Source organism: Protopterus annectens, chromosome 4.part0 (assembly GCF_019279795.1).
Source record: "Protopterus annectens isolate FY-2018-M chromosome 4.part0, PAN1.0, whole genome shotgun sequence".
NCBI classification, from domain to species: Eukaryota; Metazoa; Chordata; order Ceratodontiformes; family Protopteridae; genus Protopterus; species Protopterus annectens.
In genome coordinates, this window is record NC_056733.1 from 919,809,495 (window position 1) to 919,829,661 (window position 20,167).

Sequence of the window (20,167 nt, forward strand, 5' to 3'; positions counted from 1 at the left end):
TTTGTAGAGGCGCCATGAGGGTTTGGGAATGAACAATCCCATCAGACAGCTTTCTAATTGCAACACACATTCCAAGGAAGACCAATGTGCTTGTGGGCAAACTAAGCAGATCCATTATGATGTGTCTCAATCGGTTGGTGGTAGAGGAGATCTTCCAACGTTGGGGCCGACCATGCTGTGACCTGTTGGTTTCCCCCCTCAACAAGTGTAGCAAGTACTTGGCTATTATCCCTCCTCAGGGGTAGTCACCAAGAGACGGTCGGATACACTTTTGACCCTTGGGACTCCTTTATGCTTAACCTTCTAGGCCCTTAATTCCTAAATTTCTACAGGAAGCAAGTTGGCTGAAGAGCTCAGTAATCCTTATTGCCCCCTTTCGGCCTCTGCAAGTATGGTCCCCCTTTCTGTGGTCTTACCTTAGTTATTCTCCATTGATATTGTAGCCTATTCCGGATCTCCTCTCACCCATCAGGGATTCAACACCCCAACATTCAAGCCCTCAAGCTAACCACATTGTTTCTCTGTTACCAGTAATAACTTTCTTCTCCTGTACTTGGCGTTATTTTGGCTTCCCTAAAAGATTCTACCAAAGAAGTGTACAAGAGCAAATGGCAAAGGTTCTTCATTTGGGCGTCAGCTAAGGAGATTGATCTTTTTCTGCTATACTACCTTGATGTGCACAGACATCTACATTTTTCAGAGTAATCTGAGACTATTTTCCCGATTCCCCTTGGTCCTGCATTATCCCTCTCCAAAACTTTCTTATTTCATTTCTAACTGGGAAAAATTGCCACAGTTCAGTGGGTCCTTAACTATCCTAAAGGGTTTTTATTCATATCATGGGAAGAACTCCCTCCATCGAATTATATATCCCCTCCTTCCCACAACCAACTTCAGCTCCTGCCACCTGTTCTACTGTGTGATAGAATCTGTGCCTGTAAAAATTGTAGGAAAAGGCTTTTACTCCAAGCTTTTCCTAGTTCCAAGAAATGGACAATGGAGAGACCCATACTAGATCTCTGCCAAGCACTTTCCGAAAGGTTACTTCAAAATGCTCTCCGATAAGGCATGGCTTCTATTTATACTTCCACAGGCATACCTAAGTCTTCAGTTCATCCCTTCTGCTGGAGTTTCCTCAGGTTTTATACTGCCTCATCTCACTTTCAGTTTACAGGCTTGCCTTTTGGGCTTTCCTCGGCCCCAAGCGTGTTCACAAAGTGCCTATCACCAGTAATAGCTTTCTGTCGAACTTTGGGAATTCAGAATTTCTATTAAACAATCTGCCAATTCATACTGCAACATCTCCAATTCACCTTCCACCTTTTGTTCCAGATGAGGTTCACTATCCAGAAAGCCCTCCCTTCAGCCCACTCAGGACCCGGTGTTCCTGGGCTGTAGACTGGACACTGAGGATGCAAGCCTACTTACCCCAGAAGAACATGCAAAGCTTTATGTTCCCTCAATAAATGCTCAGCCAGAGAGCTCCTAAGAGCTCTGGGATTCATGGCAGCAACCATCCCAATGCTCCCTCTAGCCAGGCTGTACATGAGGAAAATTCAGTGGTACCTGAAAACAGTACGGTAACAACACACGCACAACCTGTAGAGACAGAGATCCAGCTCGTACCTTGTCTGGGGAAATTCCCATGGTGGATTGACCAGGTGAAACTCCAACTATGGCTCCCCTTCAGTCCACAAACACCAACTCAGGAGATGTACAAATATTTCTCGAATAAGGTCGGGGAGGGGGTCTGGACAGGTTCCTACCGAGTTCAGGGCAGGTGGTAGATGAAGCTCATATAGGAGCATATCAACCTGCAAAAGATGATGGCTGTCATCCTAGCACTTCAGGTTGGTTTTCTCACGTATCTGGAAACCAGGCCCTCTGTAAGTAGTCAGATACTACAGTCAATGTGGTACATAAACAAGCAGGGAGACACCAGATCATACCAACTGTGCAGACTAGCGTAGAGTTCTTGGGACCTGGTTATCCAGAACAGCATATCTCTGTTCACTACATACATCCCATCACAAGACCATATTCTAGCAGGCTCATTACGCAGATCAGTAGAGGACTTCTCATGAATGGGCCTTAGACAAGTCTTACTTTACAATCCTACATGTAGGGGCACCTCAGATTTATTTGGTTCAGAGTAACAAACATCTCCCCCCTGTTTTGCACCAGGACCCCTTGTCCCTCAGCTTGGAGGACAGATGCATTTTCCTTCCAGTGGATAGTGAAGTTTCTGTATGCCTTCCTTCCACTGCCTCTTATTCTTAAGATGTTAAAAGTCTAAAAGAAAGATCAGAACTCTTGTTTGTGGCACCGTTTTGGCCAAGACAGTATTGGTTCCCTGTTCTCTTCCATCTAACCAGTGGAATCCACCACAAACTTACCCATACAAGGTGGCGCTCATCACACAGCAGAAGGGTTCATTGCTTCATCCGAGCCTTGTCAAACTAAGCCTTTGGTTGATAGAGTTCTGGTCCCATTCACGCCCCAGTTTTCAGAGTATATACTTGTGGTCCTCCCAAGAGTTAAGGAGACTCACTACTCAAATCCCAACATAGCCAAGTAGAGATTTTCTTCTAGTGGCATAACAGTAGCCAGGACGCACAGAGGTGCTTTCCATCCTAAAGTGTTTGTACAGGTGCTTGTTACTGGGCATGTGCCTGTGGGTTAGGGATAAGTACAGGCGCATGTTACGTGGGCATGTGCCTGTGGGTTAGGGATAAGTACAGGTGCTCAAGATGGCTGCCTTAATGATGACTCCTTTCAGAGATCCTTCTATTCTCATGTTGCAGTGTTCCAAACTCTTGGGTTTTCCTGTCTTGCTTTGCAAATATCCCTCCTGTAGACAAAAGATTGTCACTGCTAGATACTTAGGACGTCTGACGGTCTAGGAAGTCAGGGCCATAAGTGATGTCTGCACGTACCTTTCCTCAATTTCTCTGCCACCGGTCGAACGTCAGCATTTCTGCAGTCTTCGCTTTAGATCTTCAAATTCCGAAAGATAAGCACTTGTTGAGATCACTTTTGATTCCTTTGTTACTGCATGTCTGTTAGGGTTACATGTCATCCAAGAAGGGAAAGTGCAAGTACGTTCTTCACCATATGGACGCCTACAAGCTTTGCCATTTCTGTCTAGGGCTTATGCATGACCAACTTTCTTGAGCTGTCAGTCGTTCATGCCAAAAACCCTATGCAGCCCCAGCACTTGAATATATGTCTAGAAAGTCAGCGTCATAAGCGCTTGGCTTTAGTGATGGAAGGGTCATCCGGTCAGACCATGGAACCACCTTAAAAGACTGCCAAGGTTTCCAAGCCCAAAGTTGCTATTGCTGCCCTTCCTCCATCCCTGCTGGTGAAGAGGAAGCAAGTGGGCCATTTGCCCAAGAGGGAGGCTGACAAGTCTGCAAGAAGCAAGGAAGATTTAAAAAAAAAAAAAAAAACAGCACAGCTGAGAATTCTACAGCTGCATCCATTGAAGGACACTGAGCTGTTTTGAGATGTCAGGGAATTTGCTGGCACCTGAGAATTCTACAGCTGCAGCCAATGAAGGACACTGAGCTGTTTTGAGATGTCAGAGAAGTTGCTGGCATCTGAGAATTCTACAGCTGCATCCATTGAAGGACGCTGAGCTGCTCTGAGATGATGTCAGGGCAGTTGCTCACAGCTGAGAATTCTACAGCTGCATCCATTGAAGGACACTGAGCTGTTTTGAGATGTCAGGGAAGTTGCTGGCACCTGAGAATTCTACAGCTGCATCCATTGAAGGACACAGCTGTTTTGAGATTCAGAGAAGTTGCTGGCACTTGAGAATTCTACAGCTGCATCCATTGAAGGACACTGAGCTATTTTGAGATGTTAGGGAAGTTGCTGGCACCTGTGAATTCTACAGCTGCATCATTGAAGGGACACTGAGATGTTTTGAGATGATGTCAGAGAAGTTGCTGGCACCTGAGAATTCTACAGCTGCATCCATTGAAGGACACGGAGCTGTTTTGAGATGTTGTCAGGGCAGATGTTCTTCGTATTTCACTGTTGCAGTCATTACATTTGGGTGATCAGCTGGTAGGTTGCCATCATTCGGCCTGAATAACAAAGTTTTGGGTCCTGCTTCGGTTGCTGTCTCCTCTTCCATGATGTCAGACCATCAGGGTTATAAAACATGCAGCAGACGCAATTTTAATCAGTCTTTCTTGCCACGCGGTGCCCGAAGCAGAAGCAGTTCGCAAGTGCCGGTCGGCCGACTCCTGAAATTTTCATTTTCGAGTTTCAGAACCGAAGTCTTCAAACTAAAGCTAAGTACCCCATTGGGGAAACTTTTTCTTGCTCCTTACTGATGTCAGTAAAAGTTAATAATTGCATTACTTGTGGGAAGCAAATACCTCATAATGATTTTCATTTGTACTGTATTCCTTGCCTAGGCCCTGACCACAACATGCCTTGCTGTCGGTTCTGTGCTAAATTTAACCAATGCACTATTAAGCGTCGGTATATTTTTGCTTCTAAATATTTTGGTTCAAGATTTAACTACCCTGAAATGTTGTCGGTTAGCAATCCGACTACCGGAGTTCACAAAAAACTCAAGGAAAGAGAATTCTCTACTGAGACCCATTCGGAGTCCATTATGCCGCGAGATTTGCAAAGTATTGAACCTGCGGATGTCTCTCCCTTGGATGAGTCCAGAGCCGCTGAGCAGGCACCGGCTTCTGAGGGTGTTGTCAGGCCTCAACATTTTTATATTAAACTGATGCCATCAACAAAAACAAGGTCAAAAACAACTTCTATGTCTAAAAAACCGACGCATGAGCCACGTGCTCAGGCCCCTATGCCTAAAAAACAAATGATCAAAATGGCTGAGGATTTAATTACCTTGATCAGGGCCCCCCCCCCCCGCTAAGAGGCCTAGGCAGGGTACTGATTATGAATCTTCAGATCAGGTTTCCATTTCTTCTGATTCCAATTCTGATCAGGAATTTTCTGTACCACCCTATGAGGATTCTGATGCAGAGAAATCCATCCCATCTGCATCTCCTCCTGAGGATTACTCTTTTGGAGAGACTTTGCATATTTTAAGGGAACATTTTCATTGGGAGACTCAGGACTTTTCTGAATCAGAAAAGAGGCTTAAGGGTTTCCTTCTACCTTAGCATAGGCTTTTGGCAGTACCTCCTGTATTAGACATTGTGGATGATGTGTTCTCTGAATCAAGCATGGCTCCTGATTCCTTGTTCCGGCTCCTAGTAAGCCAGACAGATATTACAGGGTTCCTGACTCCCACAAATTTCTTTTCAAAAATCCTGCTGCAGACCCTGAGACTGTTTCTCAGGGTCCCAAGGGTGTTGAGGCTTCTACAGCCAAAAATCCTACCCCTTCTGATAGAGATTCCAGGGCGCTGGATAGATGGGGTAAGAAGGTGTAAACGTCTGCAGCCTTGGCAATCAGGGCTTTAAACTGCCAGTTTCTTATGCTTAAATATCAACAGCATGTTATGGCCTTACTGAAACAGAAAATGATGTTGATTTCTGATTGTGTGGAAAATAGTTTCAGGATTTATTGCATGCAGCAGAACAGGTTGGAAAGCATACTTTGCAATGTGGTTTTGATTCCTTGGAGGCCTCTTGTAGGGCCGCCGTTACTGGATCTGTGATAAGAAGGTATGCCTGTCTCAAGGAGCGAAATCTGCCTGATCATGTTAAAGCTAAATTGTCGGATGCCCCTTTACAGCATGTTACTCTGTTTGGTAATAAGGCAGAAGAGGTTTTAAAGAAAATGGAAGACAAAGCTAAATCTGTGCAAACTGTAAAATGTTTTTTGCAAGTGCAGCCACCCAGGTTCAGTAGGCACTGGCCTACTTAAAATTGGTCCTTTCCTGTGTCCAGCAGATCCTCTCAAGGCAAACTCAGGCGCTCAAAAGGCTCCTGATATCAATCACAAGGATCCTACTGATCAAAGCAATGGGGTGCCTCCACCTCCAAATCTGGAGGTAACAAAACACAACCCTACAGTAAGCAGTCTCCATGACTTTCCCCTACCATCTCCAAGCACTTGTCTTTTGCAGCCCCCTTGGGGGGAAAACTAGCACTTCATGCTCAAAATTGGCAGTTAATTACCCAGGACAAGTGGGTATTAAACATAGTATCCCAGGGGTACAGATTTCATTTCCATACTTTGCCAATTCCAAATGGATGGCCGGATCTGCCACAAAACCAGTGGGCAGAGGCCCAGAAACAAGTCATGTCCCTCATGGATATGGGGCTGTTCAACCAGTACCAGAAAAGGAAAAAGGACAAGGATTTTATTCAAGACTTTTCCTGGTACCCAGAAAAGACAATTCATGGCGTCCATTACTGGACTTATCAATTCTGAACATGTTCCTGGACATTCCAAAATTCAAAATGCTGACTTTACAACAGCTACTGCCTATGCTCGGCAAGAATGCTTGGTTAGTAACTCTAGACTTGAGACATATTTGCATATCCAAATAAGGAAATCTTGCAGAAGATACTTCCGCTTCAAAGCAGACTTTTTGCATTACCAATTCTCTGCACTGCCCTTTGGCTTATCTACTGCGCCCAGGGTCTTTACAAAGTGCCTGGCACCAGTAATTGCATTCTGCAGACAAAGAAACATTCAAATTTATCCTTATCTGGACGATTGTCTCATTCAGGCAGAGGACAAGGACACTCTTCAACATCTGGCATTTGTAAAAAGGCTCCTAGCATGCCTAGGGTACACCATAAATGAAAATAAATCACAACTGGTACCCCCTCAAATTATTACATTCCTGGGTGCAAGCTTGAATACAACTGCCCAGATGGCTTACCTCGCGCCAGACAAACAACTGCAGTTGATAACTGAAATTGCAACAAAACCCAGTTATCTGCAAGACAAATTCTGCAGACTTTGGGGTTCATGGCATCCTGCATTCTACTAATTCCATATGCGAGACTGCATATGAGGAAACTTCAGTGGTACCTAAAAAGTTTATGGAGTCAACATTGTCACAGCCTGGAAACAATGATCCCTTTCATTCCCTGCCTACAACAGGAGTTTCTTTGGTTGGCAGAGACATGTCACCAAAACAAGGGACTGTCATTCACTCTACCCCCTGCCACCCAAACCCTAACTACAGACGCATCAGACTATGCTTGGGGGGGCCACCTGGCAGGGAGATGCATTCAGGGCAAATGGAGCCCAAACCAAATGCGTCTGCATATCAACCAGAAAGAAATGCTGGCTCTTCAGAATGCTTTGACAGCCTTCAAGGACTTACTTCATCCAGGACAACTACTGATAAAGACGGACAGCAGCACAGTTATGTGGTACATAAACAGGCAGGGGGGGTACCCATTCCTACCCCCTCTGCAGACTAGCCATGGCCTTGTGGAACACAGCCTTGACGTACCAAATACATCTTCAAGCTCAATTCCTTCCAGGAAAGCAAAATACTCTGGCAGATGGCCTAAGCAGAAATCTTATGGACCCGCAAGAATGGAAACTGGATCTACAAATCTTCAACATGTTAACAAAGAAATGGGGAAGCCCAGACAGTTTTGGGGAGAGGCAAATAGATCTATCAGCTGAACAAATTCTGCACAAGAACTCATCACAAAAAAGCATGGAAAGTGGATGCTCTATTTTTCAGCTGGAAAAAGTCTATGCCTTTCCCCCTCTGCCTCTACTCTCCAAGGTCTTACTAAAAGTCAGACAGGAAAAACCAAAAATGATTTTAATTGCTCCAGACTGGCCTCGCCACACTGGTATCTGCTTCCAAGGAATATGTCACACCTTCCTCCATGGTACTTGCCTTAGACACATTGCCTACTGTCTCAGCAGAACTATCAGATTCTGCACACTCAGCTCCAAACTCTGAATCTTGCAGCATGGCTAATCAACTAATTATTCAAACCACATCTCTCAGTAAACCTGTGATGGATGTCATTTTGCAAGCCAGAAGGCCTAGTACTAGAAAATATTATGCTGATAAATAGAAGAGATTCTGTGCTTGGAACCAAGCACAGGGAATAGACACAGCAAAGCCCAATATTCCTCAGATTTTACAATATTTAACTGAGATGCTTCACAAGGGCCTATCTTTTTCTTCAATAAAAATCCATGCCTCTGCCATCTCGGCTCATTACAACACAGAGCCTCCTCTCTTTTCTCATCCACTGCTAAAACAGCATCTCAGAGGGGCCAAAAATTTAAGGCCTCCTAGGAGAGCGCCAACTCCCACATGGGACCTCAATTTTGTGCTGGAAAAACTCACCCTACCTCCTTTTGAACCAGCAGCTACTGTGGATATAAAATTTCTTTCTTGGAAGACAACTTTCCTTTTGGCAGTCACTTCAGCTAGAAGGATTTCAGAACTACAGGCCCTCATAGCAGTGGAGCCTTTCATTATATTTTACCCGGATAGGGTGGCCCTCAGGACCAATCCTTCCTTTATGCCTAAGGTGGTATCCAGTATGGCTGTTAACCAAACCATTCACCTGCCAATTTTTTCCCAAATCCGCAGAACAAGGGGGAGCGGATTCTGCATTCATTGGATGTACACAGACAAATAAGATTCTACTTGAACAGGACACAATCTCTAAGAAAGTCTGAGCAACTACTGGTAGCATTTGCTGCAGGATCAGAGGGGAAGCGGACTATTACTAAATGAATAAACCACTGCATTCGTTTCTGCTATTTGCACCATGGTAAACCTGTGCCAAAGGGGATCTGGTACCATTCCACCAGGGCTGCCTCTACTTCAGCAGCTTTTCTCAGAAGGATCCCTACCAAAGACATTCTAGAATCCTCTACTTGGAGCTCTGTTCATACCTTCACAAAGCATTACCATTTACCTGTCTTCTCTAAATCCAGGGCAGGCTTTGCCACTGCAGTCTTGCATGGCCTTATAGCTGCTCCTAATGCTGTTTAGCTCCATCCTCCCATTCATAGCTTTGGGATTCTACCCAAATGTAATGACTGCAACAGTGAAACTCGAAGAACATAGTACAGTTGTGTACACTTTACCATAAATGTAGATGTTAGAGTGTATTCACTGTTGCAGTCCGGGTTACCCACCCGCCATCCCCCTTTCTATACCTTTTCTTTCCTTCACTGTACTCAAAAGCCTTTGTGGTGTATTTGCTTTTAGTTGAAGGTAAATTTTATGTTTCTAAGGTGCATTTATATATATTTAGTGTTTGTTTATATATTTTTGCTCCCCATTTGGGGGGCACCTGACATCTGGGGCAAGAAAAACTGATTAAAATGGCGTCAGCTGCATGTTGTATACCCCTGACGTCATGGAAGAATAGACCGCAACCGACGCAGGACCCAAGACTTTGTTATTCAGGCCAACTGAGGGCAACCTGCCAGCAGATTACCCAAATGTAACGAGTGCAACAGTGAATACACTCTTAACATCTACATTTATGGTAAGTGTACACAACTGTACTTTGCTGACACCTGAGAATTCTACAGCTGCATCCATTGAAGGATACTGAGCTGTTTTGAGATGTCAGGGCAGTTGCTGGCACCACTCCTTACTTGTCTGCACCTGATTTCACTAGTGCATGTGGTGTTTACTAGTTCAGTGTTGTCTGCCTCCACTGCTACTGTTTTTGATCTGAATTAAACTCACACGGGCACAGTCGAAGAAAGACTGAATTTAATTTTAAGGCAATTGAAAGCACTTGATCACTTGAGAGTTACAACCTGCACACAGTAATTCATAGTGGTCTGTATCCAACACCTAAAGCTAGCTGCCTCTCTTAATTGCAAATGCCCTTACCCACAACATCTCACCACTGGTGCTGTTGCCCGCTTGTTTCCTTGGGGTGCAAAGATCTTTAGGCTGTATGCAGTCTGGAATAATTGATAAGTTATGTTAGTTTGCAGGCAACTTATCTAGCATAATTTTATAATTGGGTATAATACAAATAAAGCAGTTTGCATTATTTATATGCAGCATTTATATGAATGTAAAAAAGTTCCTTCACCAGGACCACGTTTGTTAACTTTCAAAGGAGCCATCATTCAACTAATCTTGCTAATAAGCCTGAGAGAGATTACTTTGGAGAGAGAACTTGCAGTTGGATGAAAAGTTGATTAGAAAACAATGTCTGAGATGCTGCTGAATGGAATATGTTCAGAAATAGGTAAACTGTAGGATGATGTCCTTCAAGGATTAATCTTGAACCCTGTACTTTTTCCCCAGTTTATAAATGAACCATTGGCTGGGTAAAGTTAGGTTTGTTATTTAAAACTGTCATACTCAGCACTGAACAAGATGTTAATGTGTTTGAAGTTATTATCTAAGGTAACCATATTTCTAACATCTGGAGTGGGAAGACCTGCTGGGATGTTTCATCTTTATTGGCACGAATATTTGACACAGGTGCTAACAAGATGACATTTTGTTTCACTACTTGTCATGAGGACAGTGCCTCCTTCCTCTGAAATGAGTCAAGGTGGTTACATTCAGCTGCCAGAGTGGCCTGGTTAAGTATTGCTGCTTCCAAGTTAGTACCTTTGGGGCATTGTCCAGTACTGGTTCATATGCAGCTACTCCACTTCCTTCCTAGTCTTTGGTGATGGTGGGGTTAAGAGGGATGTAGGTACAATGAATAATCAGGTCACAGCCTCTGTTACTAATATTCCAGTTCATATTAGAAGCGAATAGAATCAGGTACAGCAAGTTAAACTTGAGGGCACATCTAGGGCGTTAGTATGAGTGTCGCACCTTTAAAGATGGAGGGACTCGGTCCAATACCTTGAGTATCTTGTGTCATGCTGGACTCCACATGGGTGTCTGTAGAGGCCTGCGACTCAAAGGTATCAGGGGCTGCGAAAGCGCCTCACTGAGTACCGGCGACTGGCTTAGGAGAAGCTTCGTCGGTTTTGGATCTCGACTGCCTTTCTCTGTCCTTTTCTTTGCGTTTTTTATGTACTCTGGTAGTCTGATTGCTATCCGATGACATTTCTGGGTAGTTAAATCTGTTTCCAAAATACTTAGATGCAAAAATATACAGAAGTTTAATAGTGCGTTTGTTAAATCTAGCACAAAACCGGCAGCCAGGCACGTTGTGATCAGGGCCTAGGCAAGGAATACAGTATAAATGGAAATCCTTATGAGGTATTTGCTTCCCACAAGTAATACAATTATTAACTTTTTCTGACATCGGTAAAAAGCAAGAAGAAAGTTTCCCAACGGGGTACTTAGCTTTAGTGAAGACTTTGGTTCTAAAACTCAAACGTGAATATTTCAGTAGTCGGCCGACCGGCACTTGCAAAATGCTTCTGCTTCAGGCACCGCGTGGCAAGAAAAACTAAAGAAAATGGCGTCGGCTGCATGTTTTATACCCCTGATGCCCTGTCGTCATGGAAGAAAAGACAGCGACTGACGCAGGACCCAAGACATTGGAATTCAGGCCGACTGAGGGCAACCTGCCAGCAGATTACTCAAATGTAATGACTGCAACAGTGAATACACTCTAACATCTACATTTATGCTAAGTGTACACAACTATACTTTTCTACTCCAGACTGTTCCTGGTGCCCAGAAAAGAGGGCTCTTGGCACCCTGTCCTGGACCTGTCCGTTCTCAACACTTTCCTGGTAGTCCCAAAATTCAAAATGCTTACACTACAACAGCTGCTTCCTATGCTAGCCAAGGACTCCTGGCTAGTCACCCTAGACCTAAAAGAAGCTTATCTGCACATCCCCATAAGGGAATTTTGCAGGAAATATGTACGTTTCAGGCAGGCTCTACACACTTCCCTTTGGCTTATCTACTGGGCCCAGGGTGTTCACAAAGTGCCTGGCTCTAACCATTGCATACTGCAGGCAGAGAAAAATTCAAATGTATCCATACTTGGACGATTGCCTGATTCATGTGGACAGTCAGGAATTGCTACTTCAGCACCTGGCATTTGTAAAGAGACTTCTAACTTCTCTGTGGTACACCATCAACGAAAATAAATCACATCTGGTGCCCAGCCAGAAGATTGTATTCCTTGGAGCAAGCTTGAACACAGCTTCCCAAATGGCATTCCTTACTCCAGGTTTATTTGACATACTACTTCAAACTAATGGCCACCAGAACCCAGCTGTCTGCAAGAAAAATACTGCAAGCCCTAGGGCTCATGGCCTCATGCATTCTACTAATTCCATGTGCAAGACTGCATATGAGGAAACTTCAGTGGTACTTGAAAAGTCTCTGGTGCCAATATTCTCAGGACCTGGAAACAATTATTCCTATCATTCCTTGTCTAACGACAGAGTTCCTTTGGTGGGCAGAGGCTTGCAACCACAACAAGGGACTCCCTTTCACTCAACCCCAAGCCGCCCAAACCCTGACAACAGACGCATCAGACTATGCATGGGGCACTCACATGGCTGGCAAATGCATTCAAGGCAAATGGAGCCCAGGACAAATTCATCTACATATCAATCAAAAAGAAATTTTAGTAGTACAGAATGTTCTGACAGTCTTCATATACCTTATTCTTCTAGGACAACTCTTGATAAAGACAGACAACACCACAGTTATGTGGTACATAAACAAGCAGGGGGGAACTCATTCCTACCCACTCTGCAGATTAACCATGGCCCTGTAAAGCACAGCCTTGAGCAACCAAGTGCCACCTGCAAGCTCAATTCCTGCCAGGCAAACAAAATTTACTGGCAGACGACAAGCAGAAATCTACTGGACCCACACGAGTAGAAACTGGAACCCAACTCATTCAAACTTCTAACCCACAGGTGGGGGAGATACCAGCGGTGGACTTCTGTCTCCCCCCAAAACCATCAATTGAAATTTTGCAGCAGAAACCCCCACAGCCAAGCATGGAAAGTGGATGCCCTCTCCTTTACATGGGAAAACCTCTCAATTTATGCCTTCCCCCTCTGCCCCTCCTCTCAAAAATATTACAAGATCAAACAGGACAAGCCAAGGACAATCCTTATTGCACCGTACTGGTCCCGCCAGCACTGGTTACCCACTCCTACGCAGTCTGGCAGCAGTGCCACCCTGGCCACCTACATCAGACCCCCTCCCTGCTGTCCTAGCAGGAGGGACAGATTTTGCATCCTCAGCTGCAAACCCTGAACCTGGGAGCCTGGCTTATTCCCTGAATACACCACCAGCAACCGTCAACAAACAGGTGCTGGATGTCATCCTTGAGGCCAGAAGGCCTAGTACTAGGAAATCCTGTTCAGAAAAATAGAAAAGATACTATTCTTGGAGCCAGTCTCACGGAAAGGACACAGCAGTGCCCACCTTACCTCAAATCCTAGATTACCTAGCAGAGCTGCTCCACAAAAGTCTATCCTTCTCTTCTATTAAGATTCATGCCTCTGCCATTTCAGCTCATTGTAATACTGAGTCACCTCTCATTTTTCACCCTCTGGTCAAACAGTTCCTGAGAGGAGCTAACAGTTTAAAACCTCCGAGGAGAGCTCCCACCCCTGCCCTGGGACCTTAACTTTGTACTAGAGAAACTCACGCTAACCCCCTTTTGAGCCTGCTGCTACAGCTCTAAATCAATCCATCCATTTGCCAACCTTTTTCCCTAATCCTTAGAATAAAGGGGAAATGAATCCTGCACTCTTTGGACGTACACAGACAACTCAGGTTCTACCTTGACAGGACTAAGCCTTTCAGAAAATCTGACCAGTTGCTAGTCAGCTTTGCTACAGGGGCAGAGGGCAAGGCCATTTCAAAGCAAACCATTTCCAAATGGATATCACACTGCTTCCATTTCTGCAACAAACACCATGGAAAACCTACCCCACAGGGGATCAGAACTCATTCCACTAGGGCTACGTCGACCTCTACAGCATTTCTCAGGGGAGTCCCTACCAGGGACATCCTGGATGCTGCAACCTGGAGTTCTGTACACACCTTCACCAAGCATTACCACTTGCCTGTCTTTTCTAAACCCAGAGCTGGATTTGCCACAGCAGTCTTACAAGACCTGCTAGCCAGCCTTACTATTACTTGACTGCCTCCACCCTTTCTCAGCTTTGGGAATCAACCCAAGTGTGATGAATGCAACAGTGAAACATGAAGAACATGGTGCAGATGTCCTTCAAGGATACATCTGCAGTCATCACATATGGGTTGTCCTGCCTCAGGCAGCCCTTCGGTCGGCCGGATTCCAAAGTCTGGGTCTGGCCTCTGCTGATGTCGCACTTTCCCCGACATCAGAGCGTCTGGGGTATAAAAGCATCAGCCGACGCCATTTTCCTCGGTCTTTCTTGCCGCGTGGTGCCCGAAGCAGAAGCAGTTCGCAAGTGCCAGTCGGCCAGCTCCTGTGATTCAGCTACCGAAGACTTCGAAAAAGCTAAGTACCCCGTTGGGGACTCTTTCTTGCCTCAGCCGATGTCAGATAAAGTTAATAATTGTTTAACTTGTGGGAAACAAATACCTCATAAGGATTTCCACTCTTACTGCCTCCCGTGCCTAGGCCCAGACCACGACGTCTCAGCCTGTTCAGCCTGTGCATCCTTCAACCGACGAGCTCTTAGACGTCGGTCGGAGTTTGCAGAGGAATTCTTTGGGGCTAGTTTTGCTTACAAGATGCCGTTGGAGACTCCGACTTCGCATTTAGTCAAGAAACGGAAGGACAAGGACCGACATGCGGGCCGCGGTTTCGGCTGAAACCACGGTCAGGCCTACCGCGAGTGTCTCGGTCTCGGCTGAAACAGAGTCCTTGGTACTTCCGATTACCGAAATCGCACAACCGACTACCTCGGCCCCGGAGGCCCCGGCCGAGTCGGTTATTGAATTAACTTCTGAAACTGGTGTCCAGGAACCTTCCGACACCATTCCTTTAGACAAGTCTACTCCTGCACATGGTGCAGCCAGATCCATGTCCATAAAGGCTTTCTCTAGGGCTAAAACTGCTAAACTTACTAAAGCTTTGCCTCCCAAGGTTACCTCTCAGAGACCTTCTACTGGCTCACAGATTCTTAGCTTAGCAGAGGATCTTATCTCCTTAATTAGAGGTTCTCAACCTCATCAGGACAGGGGCTCTCAACCACCTCCAGACAAAAGGCCTAGGGTTGAGCCCTCTGACCCCCACTCCTCAGATGAATCCACTGATGGCTCTACTCTGTCAGACCACCAGGAGGAGGCTTATTCGGCCTACGAGGATTCTGATGTTGAAGAATATATTCCCTCGGCCTCCCCTCCTGAAGAGTTTTCCTTTGGAGAGACATTACACTCTATGAGAGAACATTTTCAATGGCAGGGTCAGGAATTCTCTGATTCTAGAAAGAGATTAAGGACCTTTTTACATTTACCTCAGCATAGGCCTTTAGCTATACCTCCTGTTTTGAATGTTATCGATGATGTGTACTCTGCTAGTACAGCCCCTGACTCTCTCCCTCTGGCTCCTGCCAAACCTGATGGGTACTACAGGGTCCCGGACTCACATCTACACCTGTACAAGGCCCACTCTGCTGATCCAGAAACTATTTCCCAGGGCCCAAAAGGGGTTGCAGCTGCCACTGCTAGAAATCCTCTACCCTCTGAAAGGGAGTCCAGAGCTTTAGAGAGATGGGGTAAGAAAGTGTATACTTCTGCAACTCTTTCCATGAGGGCATTAAATTGTCAATTTCATATGATACAGTACCCAAGAGTATTTGTTAGATGAATTGCATAAGAAACTGTCTTCTTCTGAACCCCTTGATCGCAAATCCCTTCAGGATCTGGTACATAACTCCCAGCAGGTTAGTAACCATTTCTTGCAGTGTGGTTATGATGCATTGGAAGCTTCATGTAGGTCAGCCTATGACAAGTGCAGTCATACGTAGGCATGCCTGGCTGAGGGAACAATCTCTGCCAGACCATGTTAAAGCTAAGCTTTTGGATGCTCCTATGGAAAAGCAAAAATTATTTGGTTCCACGGCTCAGGAGGTCTTAAAGAAATTTGAAGAAAAGGCAAAATCTGTGCAAACCGTCAAAGACTTTCTGCAAGTCCAACCACCGAGATTCAGCAGAAATTGGCCTACTAAGAATTGGTCCTTTCCGGACTCAGACAGATCTCAGGGAGGCAGGAATAGACGTGCCAGAGGTAGAGGGCAAGCTAGAGGCTCCTACAGAGGCCATCAATGGCAGCCTCCCAACCAGAGAGGTAGTGCAGGAACTACAACTGCTACACCAGGACAGACTCAATGACTTTGTTTTGACTCCGCCGACCAGGGCTCAATTAGAAGCACCTTTGGGCGGAAAGCTTTCTTTATTCTCAAAAAATTGGCACAGCATTACAAGGGACACATGGACACTGCAAATAATAGACAAAGGATACAGGTTCCATTTCCACACATTGCCAAAAAGAAAAGGCATGCCAGACCTGCCACCAAATCAGAGGGCAGAGACTTTGAAACAAATTTCCAACTTAATATGAATGAAAGCTATAGAAAAGGTACCTCTTTCAGAACAAGGCCAAGGATTTTACTCCAGATTATTCCTTGTTCCAAGAAAAGAAAATCAATGGAGGCCTATTCTTGACTTGTCCGCACTGAATACTTACCTCATTGTGCCAAAATTCAAAATGCTGACTCTACAGCAACTCCTTCCCATGCTAGGCAAGGGGTCTTGGCTGGTGACTCTAGACCTCAAGGAGGCATACCTGCATGTCCCTATCAGACAAAGTTGCAGAAGACACCTCCGATTTCTTGCAGGGTCAGAGCATTATCAATTCTCAGCATTGCCCTTTGGCTTATCTACTGTGCCCAGAGTATTCACGAAATGCCTGGCATCAGTAATGGCACACTGCAGACTTCAGGGGATTCAAATTTACCCATATCTGGACGACTGCCTTATACAAGCGGACAGCAAGCAAACTTTGTTAAAGGACTTGGATTATGCCATCCACCTACTGCAGGCCTTGGGATATACAGTCAACATCCACAAATCAAGACTTGTTCCATCCCAAAGAATAACTTTTCTGGGTGCGGATCTAGACACAACCACCCAAATGGCCTTTCTCACAGAAGAAAAACAAAAACAGCTACCGGATTCCTTCAAGAATCTGACAAGACAAACTCAGCTGACTGCAAGGAAAATCCTGCAGGCCCTGGGTTACATGGCATCTTGCATTCTTCTGATCCCACAAGCAAGGCTGCATGTGAGAAAATTACAATGGTACCTAAGGAGTTTATGGACTCCAGTCACAGCTTGGAAACCTTGATCCCACTCATTCCATGCCTCCAAAAGGAATTTCTGTGGTGGGCTCAAGCCTGCCAGTCGAACAGTGGGTTGCCCTTCAGCAAGCCAAGAGCCAACCAAGCAATCACTACGGACGCTTCAGACCAAGGTTGGGGAGCACACATGGAGGGCAGATGTATCCAAGGGCTATGGTCACAAAGAGAGCTGCGCATGCACATAAACCAAAAGGAAATGCTGGCAGTGATACAAGCAATCGAGGCCTTCAAACCTTTTCTTCATCAAGGCCACCTACTCATAAGGACAGACAACACCACAGTTATGTGGTACATAAACAAGCAAGGAGGCACCCATTCCTACCCTCTTTGCAGACTGGCAATGAATCTATGGGAACTTTCCTTGAAACTCAATATACAGCTGCAGTCCCAGTTCGTGCCAGGGAAAGACAATATGCTGGCAGACAGCTTAAGCAGAAATATCATGGATGCACACGAATGGATGCTGCACCCAGACATCTTCTTACTCATAACACAATAAGGAAGGCCGGAAATAGATCTGTTCGCCTCCCCCCACAATCATCAACTGAAGAAATTCTGCTCAAGGACATACCACCCACAAGCATGGAAAGTGGACGCTCTGTCTTTCAGCTGGAAAGCTGTAACAGTGTATGCTTTTCCACCTCTCCCATTAATGACCAAGGTCTTACTGAAGATCAGGACAGAGCAGCCCAGAGTGATTCTGATAGCTCCAAACTGGCCAAGACAGCACTGGTACCCACTGTTAAAGAGCATGTCACAGACGAAACCGTGGCCTCTCCCCCTATGGCCACTTCTACTGACAGCACAATTTCAAGACTCTGCATTCCAACCTGAAAACTTTGCAGCTAACTGCCTGGAAAATACCATGACTCCTCCTCAGGATAAGCTATCCCAGAGAGTGAAGGATATTATGGAAGCTCGACGGCCTTCCACAAGGAAGGCATATTCAGCAAAATGGAAAAGATTTCACACTTGGAACACAACAAAGGGCCTAGATGTGACAGTGATGAACATGGCACATATACTGGAATATTTGGCAGAATTGTTTCACAACGGCCTGTCTTACTCTTCCATTAAGATACATGCCTCAGCAATTTCAGCAGAATACAATGTTAATCCACCTGTCTTCTCTCATCCTCTCCTGAGACAGTTTCTAAGAGGAATCAAAAATATCAGTCCTCCAAGGAAACCACCTCTGCCTACTTGGGACCTTAACTTCGTGTTGGAAAAACTAACACTTCCTCCCTTTGAACCAGCAGCATCTGCAGATCTTCAGTTTCTATCTTGGAAAACTTCCTTCCTACTGGCCATAACCTCAGCAAGAAGAGTATCTGAGTTACAAGCTCTAATGGCAGTACAGACATTTCTTATCTTTCATCAGGACAGAGTTTCATTGAGAACCAATCCTACATTTATGCCAAAGGTGGTATGCAGGGTATCTTTGAACCAAGCTATTCACTTGCCTACATTCTTCCCACAACCACAAAATAAAGGGGAGAAACTTCTGCACACCCTGGACATAGACAGTTGCGCTACTACTTGGACAGAACTAAAAGTTACAGAAAGACTGACCGGCTGTTTGTAGCATATGCTGCTGGGGCACAAGGAAAAGCAATTTCCAAACAGACAATTTCAAAATGGATAGGAAATTGCATTCGTTTTTGTTACTCCTTTCATGGAAAAACTGTGCCAGCTGACATTAGACCTCATTCCACGAGAGCCACAGCCACCACCACAGCCTTCCTTAGAGGGGTGGCTACCAAGGACATTTTAGAACGGCAGTCCTGCAGGGTATCTTAGCTACACCATCCTTTACTTAGTACCTCCACCCCCAGATTGGCTATGGTATTCTACCCATATGTGATGACTGCAGATGCATCCTTGAAGGACATAGTACAGTTTTGTACCTACCATAAATGTAGATGTCCGATAGGTATGCATTTGCAGTCAGGTTTACCCTCCCTCCTTCCCCTCTTTGGTATACTTCTTGGGTTCTTACCCCTCTTATAGCTAGCTAGGGGGATCTATTATGGTGTATTTGTTTTTATAGTACTGTGCATGTTTGGATTTGTTTTTGCAATGCATATCTCCAAATTTTAGCCTTCCTTAGAGGGCACCTGGCATCTGGGGCAAGAAAAACTGTGGAAAATGGCGTCGGCTGATGCTTTTATACCCCAGACGCTCTGACGTCGAGGAAAGTGTGACATCAGCCGAGGCCAGACCCAGACTTTGGAATCCGGCTGACCGAAGGGCTGCCTGAGGCAGGACAACCCATATGTGATGACTGCAGATGCTATCCTGTTCGGACATCTACATTTATGGTAGGTACAAAACTGTACTTTGTGTACACTTACATAAATGTAGATGTTCGAGTGTATTCACTGTTGCAGTCCTGGTTACACTCCCTCCAGCCTCCTGACTCTTCTGTGTTTTCTACCTATCCTTTTTTAGCTATGTCTTATGGCTATGGTATTTACTTTTTACTGGAGGTGTTCCACACCATGTAATTGCTTCCTATTTGGGGTGTTTCTGACATATGGGGTAAGAAAAACTGATGTAATGGCGTCAGCTGCATGTTTTGTACATCTGACGCAGAAATCCCAAGACACTGGTATTCAGGTCGACTGAGGGCTTACTTGCAGGCAGATAACCCAAGTATATTGACTGCAACAGTGAATACACTCTAACATCTACATTTATGGTAAGTGTACACAACTGTACTTTGTGAGTTGGTGTTAGTGTTGTCCCTAAAGCATTTGCGCTCTGTTTCTCTGTGCAGATGTCCTTTAAGTTTTTTTTTTTAAATCAGCTAGTGCATTTTGAGACATTATTTTGATACTGTGCACTTGTGCCAGTTAGTTTATTGCTGTTTTTCATGTTGTACAAATGTTCTGAATGTGTATTCCTTAAAAGGCCCAGGTTTTGGCTGAAAGTGCATCTCTGGGGCCAGCTC

At 45.1% G+C, this 20,167-nt stretch overlaps 1 protein-coding gene across 1 annotated transcript in view; it reads left to right on the forward strand.

The window, feature by feature from the left end:
* SPPL3 (signal peptide peptidase like 3) overlaps positions 1 to 20,167 on the forward strand; it is a 1,529,337-nt gene that overhangs the window by 1,222,573 nt on the left and 286,597 nt on the right. The window lies entirely within an intron of this gene.